This window comes from Balaenoptera acutorostrata, chromosome 2 (genome assembly GCF_949987535.1).
Source record: "Balaenoptera acutorostrata chromosome 2, mBalAcu1.1, whole genome shotgun sequence".
Taxonomy (NCBI): domain Eukaryota; kingdom Metazoa; phylum Chordata; class Mammalia; order Artiodactyla; family Balaenopteridae; genus Balaenoptera; species Balaenoptera acutorostrata.
In genome coordinates this window covers 64,712,376-64,730,023 of record NC_080065.1, presented here as the reverse complement: position 1 = coordinate 64,730,023, position 17,648 = coordinate 64,712,376, and positions in this window count along the sequence as shown.

Sequence of the window (17,648 nt, the reverse complement as noted above, 5' to 3'; positions counted from 1 at the left end):
TATTTCCTGGCCTGAATGCATGGTTCCTGACACTTACTAAGTGGCAAAAAATATTTGTTGGATGAATAACACTGAGGTGGTAATGAGGAGAAAACACCACATTGACTTTGATTTTAGGTACAGAAAAGTGAGAGAGGAGTCAAATGATTTTCAGCATAAAAGTGAAAAATCATATTGATGTGAGCTGCTTATCTAATTATCATGAGTCACTGAAGCAGTTATACGTCCAATAAAATACTTCTAAATGAACTTCGAGTTCTCTTTTGTAACAGTGGTAAAGTCTACTAGATGTTAGGTAGGCTGTATCAAGGTAGGAAGGGTCAGTCCCTAGTCATTTAATATTATTATTGCTGGTTAAATTATTCACATAGATTATGTGAATGACCAAATGGTCATTTAACATCATCTTCGACATCTCCAAGAGACAGGAAACTCACCACCTTTTATGGATCCCATTTCTTCTAAAGCATTCTTATATCAAACTAAGAACATCCCCTGTAGGGATTATCCTTCATGTCCCACAAAACAAGTCTGCATCCTTTATTACTTGACAGGTCTGCACATGTTTAAAGACAGCTTTTGTATTCCCCTTCCTTTCCTAAAATCTATGGAAAGATTAGAGGCTGTGGTCAGAGGTGCTAGGGTTTCCCAAGTTATCAAAAAACTTGCTTAGCTGTCTTTATTAAATAGAAGACAGATTTTATCCATAAGGAGCATTAGGGTGTCTTTATTCTTTTTCCTATCCCAGACATTTAAAGCAGGGCTTTTTGTTTTTATTTTTAAATCATCATTTCTCAGTCTCTAGGGATGGGGTTTAGGAATCTCATTTTGAAGTTTGAGAACCGCTGTTTCAGTCGCTGAAGCTATCCAGGTGAATTAAGTGTAATTGATGCTAATCTCAGGAATGGGTCATACCTAGAAAGCAATGTTAAGCCTTTCTGGCCTCTCACCTAACAGCCTTGGGACAATCTTAAGTCTTTTACTGATTAAATGTTAACATTGACCTGCATTAGCTCTCTTCTTCTCATTTACAAGCTCTTTCTTTTCCCTCTTTCCCTCAGTCTTAGATTTCTCAATTCTAGTTATACCTTCCCCCCACAGCACACAACTTGAGTTCTTTTCAGTCTCCTTATCCTTCTTATGCTGCTGGTATAGGATAGTCATCTGCTCCCAACATTCAAGTTTTATGAGATTATTCCTATGCTCCATCCTTTAGAGCTCATTGCTCTTCAACGTTATTTTGTTTTTCTAAAGCTTTATTTGTATACAAACATTAATGCAACTCAACATGAATGAAATCCACTTATTATCCCTTCCTCCGTCTGATTATTTTCATTGGTTTGTGATGCCTTTCATTACTTACATGTGTGCATTTAGTTTTTTAATATTTGTGACCAAAAAAAATAGATGAGGGCTTCCCTGGTGGCGCAGTGGCTGAGGATCTGCCTGCCAATGCAGGGGACACGGGTTCGAGCCCTGGTCTGGGAAGATCCCACATGCCGCGGAGCAACTAGGCCCATGAGCCACAACTACTGAGCCTTCGCGTCTGGAGCCTCTGCTCCGCAACAAGAGAGACCGCGACAGTGAGAGGCCCGCGCACTGCGATGAAGAGTGGCCCCCGCTTGCCGCGACTAGAGAAAGCCCTCGCACAGAAACGAAGACCCAACACAGCCATAAATAAAAAAATAAAAAAAAACAAAAAAAAATAGGTGATATTTTGTATTCTGCTTCTGTGTATTTTTCATATTGGGTTATATCTTCCTATTTATAGGTTTGATGACTATAGTATTATAGTCATTTTCTGATGATAAATATTACCTGTTTATTGTAAGAATTGTTAAGTATAAACACATATTTATTCATTCAAAATATATTTGAATGCCTGATTCTGTAGCCCCATCACCCAGTTAAGCACTATTAAGATTTGATGTATGAATGTGTACGTGTGTGTGTAGATGAGAGAGAGAAAGAGGATTTTTTTAAAAAAAATTTTATTTATTTATTTATTTATGGCTGTGTTGGGTCTTCGTTTCTGTGCGAGGGCTTTCTCCAGTTGTGGCAAGTGGGGGCCACTCTTCACCGCAGTGCGCGGGCCTCTCACTATCGCGGCCTCTCTTGTTGCGGAGCACAGGCTCCAGACGCGCAGGCTCAGTAATTGTGGCTCACGGGCCCAGCTGCTCCGCGGCATGTGGGATCTTCTGGGACCAGGGCTCGAACCCGTGTGCCCTGCATTGGCAGGCGGATTCTTAACCACTGCACCACCAGGGAAGCCCGAAAGAGGATTTTTTAAAGATATATTTTTATTTATTATGGCTGTGCCGGGTCTTCATTGCAGCACGCGGGATCCTTTTTTTTTTTTTTTTTTTTTTAGTTGCAGCATGTGGACTTCTTAGTTGCGGCATGCAAGCTCTTAGTTGTGGCATGCATGTGGGATCTAGTTCCCTGACCAGGACTGAACCCAGGCCCCCTGCATTGGGAGCATGGAGTCTTATCCACTGCACCACCAGGGAAGTCCACAAAGAGTCCTTTTAGATAAGGTTTTAAATTGGATCCATATGTAAATTTGGGGCTATCCCTTGGTCATTTAGAGTGCGTATATGAGGGATGTAGTGAGGGTTCAGGAGTATATCAACTATGATTTGAAGCAGTTATATACACACTGAGATTCTCCTCCAGCTATGTCATAGCTGTTTGAGGAAAACGACTGTCTTACCACTTACAGTTTATCCAGTGCCTGATCTGAAATTAGCTGTACTTTCTTCCCAGGGTTTCTTCAGTTCCCTGCAGATCTCAAAAATTGTTATACGTCAAACCCTGTGGACCTGGTCAGATGTGCTGTTACATTAATTATAATGCAGATCATGGTTGTGGATTCTGTATGCAGATGTGCATAAAAAGCCTGCAGATGTGCACAAAGGAAAAGCTGTTGAAAAGGCTTGAATACATTGCACTGGTGCCAGGCATATTTATCACAGGGTTGTCACTAAGAATCCTGATGGATTTATTTCATGACCTGGGCAGTGTCAAGTACATAAAGAGCGGAGATTCAACTGAGCTAATAGAAAAAAAAAGTATATATATCCAGTTCGTCCTCCTACCCCCCCAAAAACAGAGTATGTTTAAACATTTTTTTGAAGTTTTAAAAGGTGGTTTAAAGGTAACCAATTAGTTTTTACTATGGGGACTTAATTTTAAAACTGAAACTTACTAAAATGATAATCTAGTATCTTCGTTGCTGACAATATTGGGGAATCACAAACTCATCATTGACTTGGTTTATATAGCATTGACTGTGAAAGGGTGTTACTGTAGCCTTTAATGTTTTTAAATTATAAAAAATTTCAAATATATACAAATGTAGAGAGAACAATGAACTCCCATATATCCATCACCCAGATATAATAATTAAGATTTTTATTCCATCTGCTTCATTCATTCTTCATCTTTTTTCTCTGTTTTGTATATTAAAGCAAATTTCAGGCATTGCATATATTTAAATATGCATCTCTAAAAATATGAACAGGTAAGCCATTTACACCAAAAAATGTTTCAAGTAATTTTTTGTATCATCTAGTCTATAATCACATTTGACTATCTGAAAAATGTCTTTCTAGAGTTAGTTTGTTAGAATCAGGTCCAAACAAGGTCTATACATTATAGTTGACTCTATTTACTTCTTTTTAACAATTCAGTAATATTTAGTGATTTTATAGAGTTGGGCAACCATCACCACGAACCAGGTTTAGAGTATTTCCACACCCCCCAAAATTTCTTCTAGACCATTTGTAGTCATTCACTCCTCCAACTTCCAGCCCCAGGAAACCACTGATCTGCTTTCTTTTTGTATAAATTGTCTTTTTCTGGACATTTCATACCTTAAGTCTTAAAATCTAAAGTATTGTTCTCCTCTCTCTCTTTTTCCCCTGCCATCCACTTACTGTTCTGTAGAATGCCCTGTGTCTTGTCTTTTTGCTTCTTTCTAGTGTCATTTATCCCTCTCCGTCTCCATGTTTCTTGTAAATGGAGTTTAGCTCCAGAGCAGCTTTATACAATAGAACTTATGTAGTGATGGAACTGTCCTGTACCTGCACTTTCTAATGGCTGCATGTGGCTTTTGGGCATTTGCGATTGAGAATTTTTAATTTTACTTTTTAAATTTAGCTACATGTAGCTAGTCGTTGTCATATTAGTGCAGCTGTAGAGGCTTAATCAGATTTAGGTTCAATTTTTTAGGGCATGAATATTTCATAGGTGGTGCTGTATGCTTCATATTGGATCATACCAGGAGGCACACAATGTTTGCTTGTCTTACAGTAATGCAGTGGTTGACCAGTGGGTTCAGGTGGTGACAGCCTGACCTCCATTGTACAGTTCCCCATCAACGTTTTATCTAATGGTTTTGTCCATTTATGAATATTACCTGAAGCAATTAGTTCACCAGGGCTTACAAAATGGTGATTTCCTAATTCTGTCATTCTTTCCACATTTATGAGCTGGAATTCCTTCATCAACTACAGTTATTTGGTTATCCTAAAATACATTTTTAAAGAAAAGACAAGATAAATGCCTAATTTTTTTGCCTTTTAGCTATCAATCTTCAGAATAAGTCACGTATGCCCTAGTTGTTTCCAGTAGTGTTCAATGAGATTTTTTTTTAGTATCGTTATGAACTTTAGGTTTATATATTCAGTGTTTTGTAATCAGTTGTATTTATATATATTTTGATGCTCCGAGTATCCGATCTTTGGCCAATAGGAGCTCTTTATGTTGGCTCATATGTTCTTTTGATAAAACCATAGAGAACACTAATCATTATGGAAATGCAAATCAGAACCACAGTGAGATACCATCTCATACCCATCAAAATGGCTACTATTTAAAAAACAAAACAAAATAACAAGTATTGGCCAGGATGTGGAAAAATTGGACCCTTGTATACTGTAGTTGAGAACGTGAAATGGTACAGCTGCTATGGAAAACAGTACAGTAATTCCTCAAAAACATTACTGAATGGTCCAGCAATTCCTTTTCTGAATATATACCCAAAGGAGTTGAAAGTAGGGACTTGAGGAGATGTCTGTTTACTCATGTTCATAGCAGCATTATTTGCAATAGACAAAGGATGGAAGCAATCTTTTGTGTCCGTTGATGAATGAATGGATAAATAGAATGTGTTATATACATACAATGGAATATTATTTAGATTTTAAGAGGAAGGAAATTCTGATACTTGCTAAATCTTGGATGAACCTTGAGACCATTATGCTAAGTGGAATAAGCCAGTCACAGAAGGACTAGTACTGTATGATTTCACTTATGTTAGGTACCTAGAGTAGTCAGATTCATAGATATAGAAAGTATTGGGTTGGCCAAAAGGTTCGTTCGGTTTTTTCCGTAAGATGGCTCTAGTAGCGCTTAGTTGTCCTTAACTTTATTCAAAACAATTTTGTTAGATTGTATGTGACAACTGTCATACCAGTGTGCATTTAAAAAAAAGACATTAAAGTTGGTAAATTTTTGTGTAGCCATTTTAATATTGAAGATGGAAGAAAAAAAGGAAAAATTTTGGCGTATTGTGCTTTATTATTTCAAGAAAGGTAAAAATGCAACTGAAATGCAAAAAAAAGATTTGTGCAGTGTATGGAGAAGGTGCTGTGACTGATGGAACATGTCAAAAGGTGTTTGCAAAGTTTCGTGCTGGAGATTTCTCACTGGACGATGCTCCACGGTCAGGTAGACCAGTTGAAGTTGATAGCAATCAAATCGAGACATTAATTAAGAACAATCAACGTTATACCACGTGGGATATAGCCGACATACTCAAAATATCCGTATCAGGCATTGAAAATCATTTGCACCAGCTTGGTTATGTTAATCGCTTTGATGTTTGGGTTCCACATAAGTTAAGCGAAAAAAACCTTCTTGACCATATTTCTGCATGAAATTCTCTACTTAAACATAAAACGTTCCGTTTTTAAAACAAATTGTGACGAGCAATGAAAAATGGATACTGTACAATAATGTGGAACGGAAGAGATTGTGGGGCAAGCGAAATGAACCACCACCAACCACACCAAAGGCCGGTCCTCATCCAAAGAAGGTGATGTTGTGTATATAGTGGGATTGGAAGGGAGTCCTCTATTATTTCCCTCCATCTGGAAAACCATACGATTAATTCCAACAAGCACTGCTCCCAATTACACCAACTGAAAGCAGCACTCGGTGAAAAGTGTCCAGAATTAGTCAACAGAAAACGCATCATCTTCCATCAACGTAACGCAAGACCGCATGTTTCTTTGATGACCAGGGAAAAACTGTTACAGATTGGCTGGGAAGTTCTGATTCATCCTCTGTATTCACCAGACATTGCACCTTCGGATTTCCATTTATTTCGGTCTTTACATAATTCTCTTAATGGAAAAAATTTCCATTCCCTGGAAGACTGTAAAAGGCACCTGGAACAGTTGTTTGTTCAAAAAGATAAAATGTTTTGGGAGGATGGAATTATGAAGTTGCCTGAAAAAATGGCAGAAGGTAGTAGAACTAAAGGGTGAATACGTTGTTCAATAAACTTCTTGGTGAAAATGAAAAATGTGTCTTTTATTTTTACTTAAAAACCGAAGCGGACTTCCCTGGTGGCGCAGTGGTTAAGAATCCCCCTGGCAATGCAGGGAACATGGGTTCGATCCCTGGTCTGGGAAGATTCCACATGCCGTGGAGCAGCTAAGCCCGTGCGCCACAACTACTGAGCCTGCGCTCTAGGGCCCACAAGCCACAACTACTGAGCCCACGTGCCACAACTACTGAAGCCTGTGCACCTAGAGCCCGTGCTTTGCAACAAGAGAAGCCACCACAATGAGAAGCCCGTGCACCGCAATGAAGAGTAGCCCCCACTCGCCACAACTAGAGAAAGCCCGTGTGCAGCAATGAAGACCCAACACAACCAAAAAGAAATAAATATTAAAAACAAAAACACCCAAAAAACGAAGGCACTTTTTGACCAACCCAATAGAATGGTGGTTACCAGGGCTATGAGGAGAATGGGAGTTACTATTTAATGGGTATTGAGTTTCAGCTTTGCAAGATGAAGAGTTATGTGGGTGGATGGTGGTGATGGTAGCACAACAATACTTTTTTTTTTTTTTTGGCTGTGTTGGGTCTTTGTTGCGGTGTGTGGGCTTCTTATTGTGGTGGCTTCTCTTGTTGCAGAGCACAGGCTCTAGGCATGTGGGCTTCAGTAGTTGTGGCACGAGGGCTTAGTAGTTGTGGCTCACAGGCTCTAGAGTGCAGGCTCAGTAGTTGTGGCGCATGGGCTTAGTTGCTCCACAGCACATGGGATCTTCCCGGACCAGGGATCAAACCCGTGTCCCCTGCATTGGCAGGCGGATTCTTAACCTCTGTGCCACCAGGGAAGTCCCAACAATGTGAATATACTTAATGCTGCTGAACTGTACACTTAAAAATGGTTAAGATGGTAAATTTTGTTATTTGTATTTCGCCATAATTTTCTTTTAAGAAGTGGTTTCATGAAGTTTTTTTTTTTTTTTTTTTAAGAAATTCACGTTCTTTTATTTATTTATTTATTTATTTATTTATGACTGTGTTGAGTCTTCGTTTCTGTGCGAGGGCTTTCTCTAGTTGTGGCAAGTGGGGACCACTCTTCATCGCGGTGCGTGGGCCTCTCACCGTTGCGGCCTCTCTTGGTGCGGAGCACAGGCTCCAGACGCGCAGGCTCAGCAATTGTGGCTCACGGGCCCAGTTGCTCCGTGGCATGTGGGATCTTCCCAGACCAGGGCTCGAACCCGTGTCCCCTGCATTGGCAGGCAGATTCTCAACCACTGCGCCACCAGGGAAGCCCCTCATGAAGTTTTAAATGGGCAAAAGCATGGTTGGAGTGCATTTAAGTGAGAAGGGAAGGAGAATTGCAGAATCTAGATAAAGTCGATAATTTGAAACCTTAAAATATATACGAAATCAAAAAGCATTTAAAAATTCATTTATATGCTACTTAAAATTAAGCATTATTATTTTTATATATTTTCTTCATATATGTGTATATTGTTAAAGAAATTCATGTCATTAAAAAATCCATAGGAAACATTTTCCCCCTTAGTATTCTTTTACATTTTAAATACATTTAAACCAAACTTATCTTGGAGTGTCAGATCTGGAAGAGTCATATAGAGCATCTAATTTAATCTCATTTTTCTGCTCATTGGTGGGTAGAGCTGGGGCTGGTCCCTCTGGTGGGTAGGGCCTGCTCAGAGAGAGTTTAATCCGCTTGTCTGCAGATGGGTGGGGCTGGCTTCCCTCCCTGTTGGTTGTTTGGCCTGAGATGACCCAGCACTGGGCCTACAGGCTATTTGGTGGTCTAATGGTGGCCTCTGGGAGGGCTCATGCCAATGGGTGCTTCCCAGGACTGCTGTTGCCAGTGTCTTTGTCCCTGCAGTGAGCCACAGCTGCCCCCCACCTCTGCAGGAGACCCTCCAATACTAGCAGGTAGATCTGGCCCATTGTTTCTTGGGATCACTGCTTTTCTCCCCCCTGGGTCCTGGTGCGCATGAGACTTTGTGTGCGCCCTCCAAGAGTGGAGTTTCTGTTTCTCCCAGTCCTGTGGAAGTCCTGCAATGAAACCCTGCTGGGCCTTCAAAGGTTTGATCTCTGGGGACTCCTCCTCCTGTTGCCGGGCCCCCAGGCTGGGAAGCCTGACGTGGGGCTCAGAACTTTCACTCCTGTGGGATAACTTCCGTGGTATAATTGTTTTCCAGTTTGAGGGTCACCCACCTGGTGAGTATGGGATTTGATTTTATCACGATTGTGCCCCTCCTATCAGCTCGTTGTGGCATCTTCTTTGTCTTTGGATGTAGGGTATCTTTTTTGGTAGGTTCCAGCGTTTTTTTGTTGATGGTTGTTCAGCAGTTAGTTGGGATTTTATTTTTTTTGTAAGAAGGGGGCGAGCCCACATCCTTCTACTCCTTCTATCTATCTGTCTAATTAATCTCATTTTTAAGAAGAGGACATGGAGTCCAGGAGGTTGTGTTTGTTCAAGGTTATGCAGCTAAGTGGTGGTACAGCTGGCAGAATACCTATCCAGTCTGATGTTCTTATCACTGCACCATAGCTGTTTCTAGTCGCCCCCTTGAAAACTGGTTCTCCCTCTTGATTTCCTTATCTCTGTCAGTATTGTCATTACTGCTCTAGCTACAAGGCTTGAAATATGGGGGTAATCATTAACTCCTATTCTCTTCTCTCCTCTGTCTCATATCCAGTAAATTAAGTCCTGTGGAATTTTTCTTTGTAGCATTTATCACACCCTCTATTCTCTCACTTTTAGTGATGCTGTACTTGATCAATAGGTTCAAGTGGTGACAACCTTACCTTCATTGTTTAGTTCCTTATTAACTTTTTATCTGTTTCATCCATTGATGAATATTGCTCTTATCCTAATTCAGAGCCTTATTCCTTCTTGCTTGTCCTCCTGAGCTTTTTGGCTTTCTCTCCATCTGCACTACTGCTTGGTTTTTCTTCCTAATGTATCTTTCTGATCGTGCTTCCTTCTTACTCAGAAACTTTTCTGTGGCCTAGCAGAAGTCTGTGGTCTGCAAACTTTATTTTGTGACTGCAAAGTGCTTTTTGTTTTTGTTTTTAAATTTGAATACTTTTAGGCAAAGCATAGCCTCACCCCAGTTAGCATGATTCTATTGCTTTTATCAGCTCACTTCACTCATTTGCACTTCCTATTTGTTTCTGTAGCCATTTTGAGTTTGCCACCCCTCCTGATGTTTAGCATGGTCTTCAATGCCCAGAATAATGTCTGCAGTGTATTTTACCAATTTTATTTCCTACTACTTAATCCATTTTCCTTATACTGTTGCTCCTTTTCTTCTCTCTTATCCTTATCCAAATACCTTGAAAATCGGCTCCTATCGTACTTATGACCAGTTTCTAGCACTGTGTGTGGAATTAATGGATGAACGAGTTTTTCTGGCACTAGTTAGTCTCATAAAATCTCTCTTCGAGAAACTCAGAGACAGGGGAGACTATGGGAGACTCTAGGACAGACTGGTATATAAACAGCTAACTATAATAGTAAATAAAAAAGGACAGTTGTAAAGAGTAATGAATTCTGCTTGGGAGGGCACGTATGGTAATTTCTACCTGGGAGAGCCACATTATCTAGCATTCCCTGACTACTCTGAATCATTGACTTCTTTCCTTGTCCTCTGACTATACCCTTCATTAACATGTTTTTTAGTTCTTTATGTCTCTAAAACTAGATTATAATCTCCTTGAGAACGGTGATTGTATTTGTATTTTATACTTCTGTATCCTTCCCTGTTCATAATAGGTACTTAAATTTTTGTTGAAAGTATGTCAGTCAAGGTGTTTTATGATAAGAAACAGAAAACTTTCTTACTGTTTTAAGTGAAAGGACTTCCTAGAAGGATAATGGAGGCTCACAGACATGATAGGAGGCTAGAGGAGCAGGCTTGGAAAATGGGCAGGAACCAGAAGGGCCCCAGAATGCAGGCAGCCATAACAGTCTGTCCAGCTAGCTGCTGTCATCTCTGGATAGTGCAGTTCTCAGTGCATTCTTCCATAAGTCAGTCCTAACTGAACCTTTGACTTTGGGTCAGTTCTCCCAAACTTCAGAGTTCTGAGCAGTTCTACCTTTCAGAGAGTAGAGAAAGGAAGGATCTGTTTCTTTCGGCACCTCAGACCAAAATATCTCACAAGACTATCCAAAATAGATGATTGATGGTGGACAGCCACCCCACCCCCTGCCCATATTCCCACTCCCAGGGGGAAAAAACCAGCAACAAATATTCAATACTAATGGATGAAGAATGTATGTAACCTTTGCCTCGGGAAATTTGGAGAGAGAGTGTGGCAGAGAAGTGAATTATGGTGAGGACCCTTGGGCATGTCGGGTACGGAGAAGGGGGTCGGTAATGAAGACTCTGAGAACTTAGGGTAGACAGTGGTAAGGAGCAGACCGAGTTTGTACTAACATGGGGGAAACAAAGTTAGACAGGTAGGATGAGGATCCTAAGGACAATCTGCATCATTTTATTTAGGGCTAGTTCTAGTCAGTAGCATGTCTTTGGTGGCTCATCCAGGAAGTAAAAGGTGGCTCCTCCAGTTGGAGAGGCTAGATTTTTTTTTTTTTAAGTTAAAAAAAAATTTTTCTTTAAGTACGTAATACATCCATATGGTACAGAATTAAAACATGAAAGGATCTGTAGTATAATAAAAAGCCTTCCTCTCACCCTCTACATTCCCCTAAACTTGCAATCTAAATTGTATGAAAAATTAAACATTAATATTATGCACAGTTTCTCTGCTTTATTGACGTGCTTGCAATTCTTTCTGATGAGGATTTCAAGAAGATAAAATAGCATTATATCATTTTCATCCCCTGGAAATCAGCAATTGACTGACTCCCAGCATTTGGAAAATAAAATGATTTCCACCTTTCAAACCCAGTTTAGTTTGGGGTTCATCTCTGGTAGTATGTCTTGGCAGAATTAAAATTCTGTGAAGGGTCAAGATTTCACCCTAAAATTTTCCTTCTGATCATTAAAAAAAATATTTTAGGCAATAATACCATTCCCACTCTGTTATCAGTTCCATACCTCATTTTTCATTCACTTATAATTCATTTGATTTCAAAGGGAACGTTTCCCCTAGCCACCCTTAGGAGCTTTCAGAACTCCAGTGTTTGAGTTTTGCTTGAACCCCTTTTTTGACAGCGTCTTTGTTGAATTTACCTTACCCTTGCCTTGGGTGATAACCAGATACACACTGTTTAAGGCCTTTTTTTTTCATATGTAGGTAGATAATATATAGAGGAAATTTTATGTAGTAAAATTCACGCTTTTTAGATGTACAGTTCTGAGTTTGTTTTTTTTTTAAACATCTTTATTGAAGTATAATTGCCTTACAATGGTGTGTTAGCTTCTGCTTTATAACAAAGTGAATCAGTTATACATATACAATATGTTCCCATTTCTCTTCCCTCTTGCATCTCCCTCCCTCCCACCCTCCCCATCCCACCCCTCTAGGTGGTCACAAAGCACCGAGCTGATCTCCCTGTGCTCTGCGGCTGCTTCCCACTAGTTATCTATTTTACATTTGGTAGTGTATATATGTCCATGACACTCTCTTACCCTGTCACATCTCACCCCACCCCCTCCCCATATCCTCAAGTCCATTCTCTAGTAGGTCTGTGTCTTTATTCCCGTCTTGCCACTAGGTTCTTCATGGCCTTTTTTTTTTTTTTTTTTTTCCCTTAGATTCCGTATATATGTGTTAGCATACTGTATTTGTTTTTCTCTTTCTGACTTACTTCACTCTGTATGACAGACTCTAACTCCAGTTCTGAGTTTTGACAAACATATACAGTCCTGTAACTACCACCACAATCAAAATATAGAATATTTATATCATCTTCAAAAGTACCCTCATGTCCCTTTTAGTCAGTTCTCCTCCTCTCAGTCTGTGATCTGTTTATTGTCCTTATACATTTTATCTTTTCTAGAATATCAAATAAGTGGAATCATGTAGTGTGTAACCTTTGCATTTGGCTAACTTCACTTAGCATAAAGGTTTTGAGATTTATCCATATTGTGGCATATATTAGTATTCTCTTGCTTTTTATTGCTAGGTAATATTCCATTGTATAGATGTACCAAGGGCCATTATTTTTAGTGTCTTATTTAGAAGAGTGATTTGAGCTGATTGGTAAGGTTTGAGTACGTAGGTCAGTAATTTCAGTTCATCCATGGTCAAGCCCAGGTTATTCTATCAAATTTCAGCAGTATATTCTGGCATAAGAATCTTAAATTTTTTTTAGGATTGGGTTGTGTAGAAGACATCACTTGAGTTATTCTTGGAGGCCTGAGGAGGAAGAATGCCATGAGAGAATGTTAACAGGGCAATAAGTGAGCATAACCACTAGACTCTTGAGTTCCTTGAGGAACTTGTCGTGCTCTTTTCTATACCTTTCACTCTCCAGTGCTATTTTAGGCCCTCCACAGTTATTTGTTAAGTAAGCTGAATTTATAAATGCTGTCAGATTGTGATTTTAATGTACTTTGCCCCTGAAGCACAGTGCCCTTAAAACCACTGTACACTTAAAAGAATTATGCTCTATCCCCACCCCCAATGGCTGTAAAGAAAGAGGGCAAGCCTCTTACATTCTGTTACATTAGTGTTTCTGTTCTTTTCATCACAAAGTGCCAAAGTCCTTTTTATCCTTCACCCTTCCTCCCACCATGGGACCCTGTGTTTTGGAAGATTTTATCTATCATACAGCATTTATTAAATAATTTACTCATTTGGAAAATCAGTCAAGGATAGCTATCTAGCTAGCTGTGTATGTGACAGTAAAAGAGCTTCTGATTAGCAAGAGGTAACCACTGTTAACTGCGTAGAGTACGCATAATTCCTGCCAAGAGCAAATAAATTTATCTTTTAGTTAACTTCATTAAGGAAACATGTGCAGCAGGTTTTAGTCTTTTTAGAAGTATTAGTAATAGCTTAAGGACACTCATTACTACAGTAACATGTCCCTAAAGGTCTGGAGACTTCCAGGTTTGGAATTACTATGTGATTTCTTTTTCAGGAATGCCCGATCTAAATATTAACCATATGCTTTGAGAACTGGACTTGTGTCTTAACTTAAGACCATGGGAATTCCAAAGACCTAAGGACAGACTTTGGCATTATGCTTCAGCCTTCATCAGCAACATTAGCGTTTGAACCATAATTGTGCAAATCTAGGTTGGGCCTTCGGGAACAGAAAAAAATACTACATCAGCCTGGACTCTCCCTTGTTAATGTCAGGAAACTCAACCCAAACTAAGGAAAAAAGGCAATTTATTGAAATACAATTCTAAAGGCTAGATTGATTTCAGGTGTTACTTGATTGGAGCTCAAGCATTGTTTGGAAAACCTAGTTCTTCCTTTTGTATCTCTCAGCTCTGACACTGCTATTTGGGTTACATTCTCAGTCAGAGTCTTCCTTGTGGTTCTAGGTTGCCTGTAGCAGCTCCTGTCTGAGTTTTTCCAGGTTCAAACCAGGTGGAAAAGAGAGAGGCTCTTCCCAAATTTTCCCAGAAAGAATTTGAGTCTCCTTGGCTCTGACTGAAATATGTGGTCATTTTATATAAGTGACTATGCTCAGGGAAATCATGCACTGATTGTCTAGTCTCAGGCTAATAAATCTAGGTCTGAAGCTCTGTCCAAATATAGGGACTGAGAACTGGGGTGCGGCATTCAGCAGAGACAACTTGGGATATAGTTATCAAAGGAAGCAGGAATAGATGTATGGTAGCCCAATACCAAATGTCTATGCACTAGCATTTATACATGCTTGTCATTTCCTATTTGCTAGGCACCGAGTAGATACTTTCACAAATGTAGTTTTATTTAATTCCATTCTCACAATGCCTCTCTGAGGTAGTTATTTCTCTCTCTGCTTTAAGTTAAGAAGATAATCTCAGGTTAAGTCATTGCCCAGTTTCATATCAGTGGCAATTGCTGGAACCAGGATTTTAGCCGAAGTCTTTCTGAATCCAGCTGCAGTGCATTTCCAGCACTTCTCTCTGGTGTTCAAAAAACATCCTGAGCAACAGCTGCAGCATCACTGGAAAATGATTGTAGTCTCTCTAATTATTTTGAAGATTGAAACACTCATCTGGTTGTGTTTGTAAAATGATGAATTATATTATTTCTAGTTTACTCCTTGTGTAGGCTCATAAGGACTGCTTTCATTTATCCAATAAATATTTGTTGAGTGCCTATTATGAGCCAGATACTGTTCTAGGAACTGAGGATAAAGCCGTGAATCAAACAAGTACCTCATCTCAAGGAGCTTACATTCTGGTGTAGACAAAACACATAAAGGGATATATAAATTCAGATGGTCATGAGGCTTCCCTTTTTATTTAGACTACTGAAGGGGCATTAGCCCTCACAGGCATTTATTTGCTGGGGCAGGCAGAGCCATGGAATTTCATAGTTTGCCTAGTATTGACTCTTGATAAAACTACTCATTGAGGGAATTCCCTGGTGGCGCAGTGGTTAAGAATCCGCCTGCCAATGCAGGGGACATGGGTTCCAGCCCTGGTCTGGGAAGATCCCACATGCCTCAGAGCAGCTAAGCCCGTGTGCCACAACTACTGAGCCTGTGCTCTAGAGCCCGCGAGCCACAACTGCTGAGTCTGTGTGCCACAACTGCTGAAGCCCACGCGCCTAGAGCCCGTGCTCTGCAGCAAGAGAAGCCACTGCAATGAGAAGCCCGCGCACCACAACGAAGGGTAGCCCCCACTCGCCACAACTAGAGAAAGCCCACACTCAGCAATGAAGACCCAACGCAGCCAAAAATAAATAAATTTATAAAACAACAACAACAAAAAAAAAACTACTCATTGAGGCCAGTCTCAGATCAGGGCCAGAAGCAAACTAGAAAACTAAATGAAGTTAACTATTTAAAATCAGTCAAGCTATAAGGAAAGCCAAATGAATTAAACATTTATTTATATTGAGAACACGTTTTCCTCAATTCTGGATTGTTTTTAGAAAGAGTTTGTCCCTCTTCCCCCAACCTCTACCTTCCCTCCATACACATAGATTTGTAGACTCTTGAGAGCAGTGGTCCTCAAAAGGTAGTCTGCAGATATATGGGGGTCCCGTTTTAGGAGGTTTGGGAGGTTAAAACCATTTTCATCATAAGACTAAGATGTGATTAACCTTTTTCACTGTGTTGACATTTGGTCTGATGGTGCAAAAGCAATGGTGGATAAAACTATTTATGTTTTAGAGTGAATCAATACAATGACACCAAACTGTACTAGTAGTCATTATATTCTTACAGTAAAAAAAAAAAGAAAAAAAAGAAAAAAAAGTTTCACTTAAGAACATTTTGATCAATAAAAGTTGTCTTAACTCTTGAGTAAATGTCTTTTTAATATTCTGGGTGATGAAATGGGAAATGTGCATAAAACACTTTTGCCTGCATACCGAAGTACAGTGGTTCTTGAGGAAAAGCATTTGTGCGATTGTTTGAGTTGTGAGCTGATCTAGCTACCTTTTTCATGGAATACTATTTTTACTTGCAAGAACAACTGATAAGCTGTGGCTACGCAGAGTTGGGTGTTTGGCAGATATTTTCTCAAAAATGAACAAAGTGATATTTCAAGGAAAGTTCAAGGAAAACAACTGAAAGTATTTGTTGCCAGTGATAAAAATTTGACCTCTCAGGTGAAAAGTAGAAGTTTGGAAGACTTGTATTGATATTAGCCACTATGAGCTTGACAGTGTCCCAGTATTTTTTTTAAATTAATTAATTAATATATTTATTTTGGCTGCATTGGGTCTTCGTTGCTGCGTGCAGACTTTCTCTAGTTGCAGCGAGCGGGGGCTACGCTTCGTTGTGGTGCGCGGTCTTCTCATTGCGGTGGCTTCTCTTATCGCAGAGCATGGGCTCTAGGTGCGTGGGCTTCAGTAGTTGTGGCGTGGGTGCTCAGTAGTTGTGGCTCATGGGCTCTAAAGCGCAGGCTCAGTAGTTGTGGCGCACGGGCTTTGTTGCTCTGCGGCATGTGGGATCTTCCCGGACCAGGGATTGAACCCGTGTCCCCTGCATTAGCAGGCTGATTCTTAACCACTGTGCCACCAGGGAAGTCCGACAGTGTCCCAGTATTTAAAGAGTTTTCTCATGAGATTGGTATATGTGTTTTTTTAGATACTGTATAATGAAATGTGTCAACATTTGAAAGGTCTACTTAAGTTAGTGGACTAATGTTTTCCAAATAACCAATACATGGTGGTACAAAATCATGCAACTTAGAGGATCCATCCAAAGTGCAAGATAAACCAGTATATTTTTAATGTAAGAAAGTATGAAAATTTCATTGATATGGTTTCAGAGTCTGTATTGCAACTAACTATTTTTAGTAGATCTTTATTGGAGTATAATTGCTTCACAATACTGTGTTAGTTTCTGTTGCACAACAAAGCGAATCAGCCATATGCATACACATGTCCCCATATCCCCTCCCTCTTGAGCCTCCCTCCCACCCTCCCTATCCCACCCCTCTTGGTCATTGCAAAGCTCCGAGCTGATCTCCCTGTGCTATGCTGCTGCTTCCCACCAGCCAACTATTTTACATTCGGTAGTGTATATATGTCGATACTACTCTCACTTCGCCCCAGCTTCGCCCTCCCACCCCATGTCATCAAGTCCATTCTCCAAGAAACTATCACTTGACACATTTCGGTTTTTTATCAAAGCAGAATATCCACAATTATCTAAAATGACTATTAAAATAACCTCTTTTCCAGCTACATATCTGTCTGGGGCTGAATTTTCTCTATAAGTATACTTCAGTCAAAACAACATATCGTGACAAATTGAAGGCAGGCTCATTTATGAGAATTCAGCTATCTTCTATTAAGACAGTCTTTTCATTAAATTTTTTTGGAGGGAATACATTTACAGTTGACCCTTCAACAACACGAGTTTGAACTATGTGGTTCTATTTATATGCAGATTTTTAAAAATAGTAAATACTACAGTACTACACTATCCATGGTTGGCTGAATCCTCAGATGTGGAACTGAGGATATGGAGGGCCAACTATAAG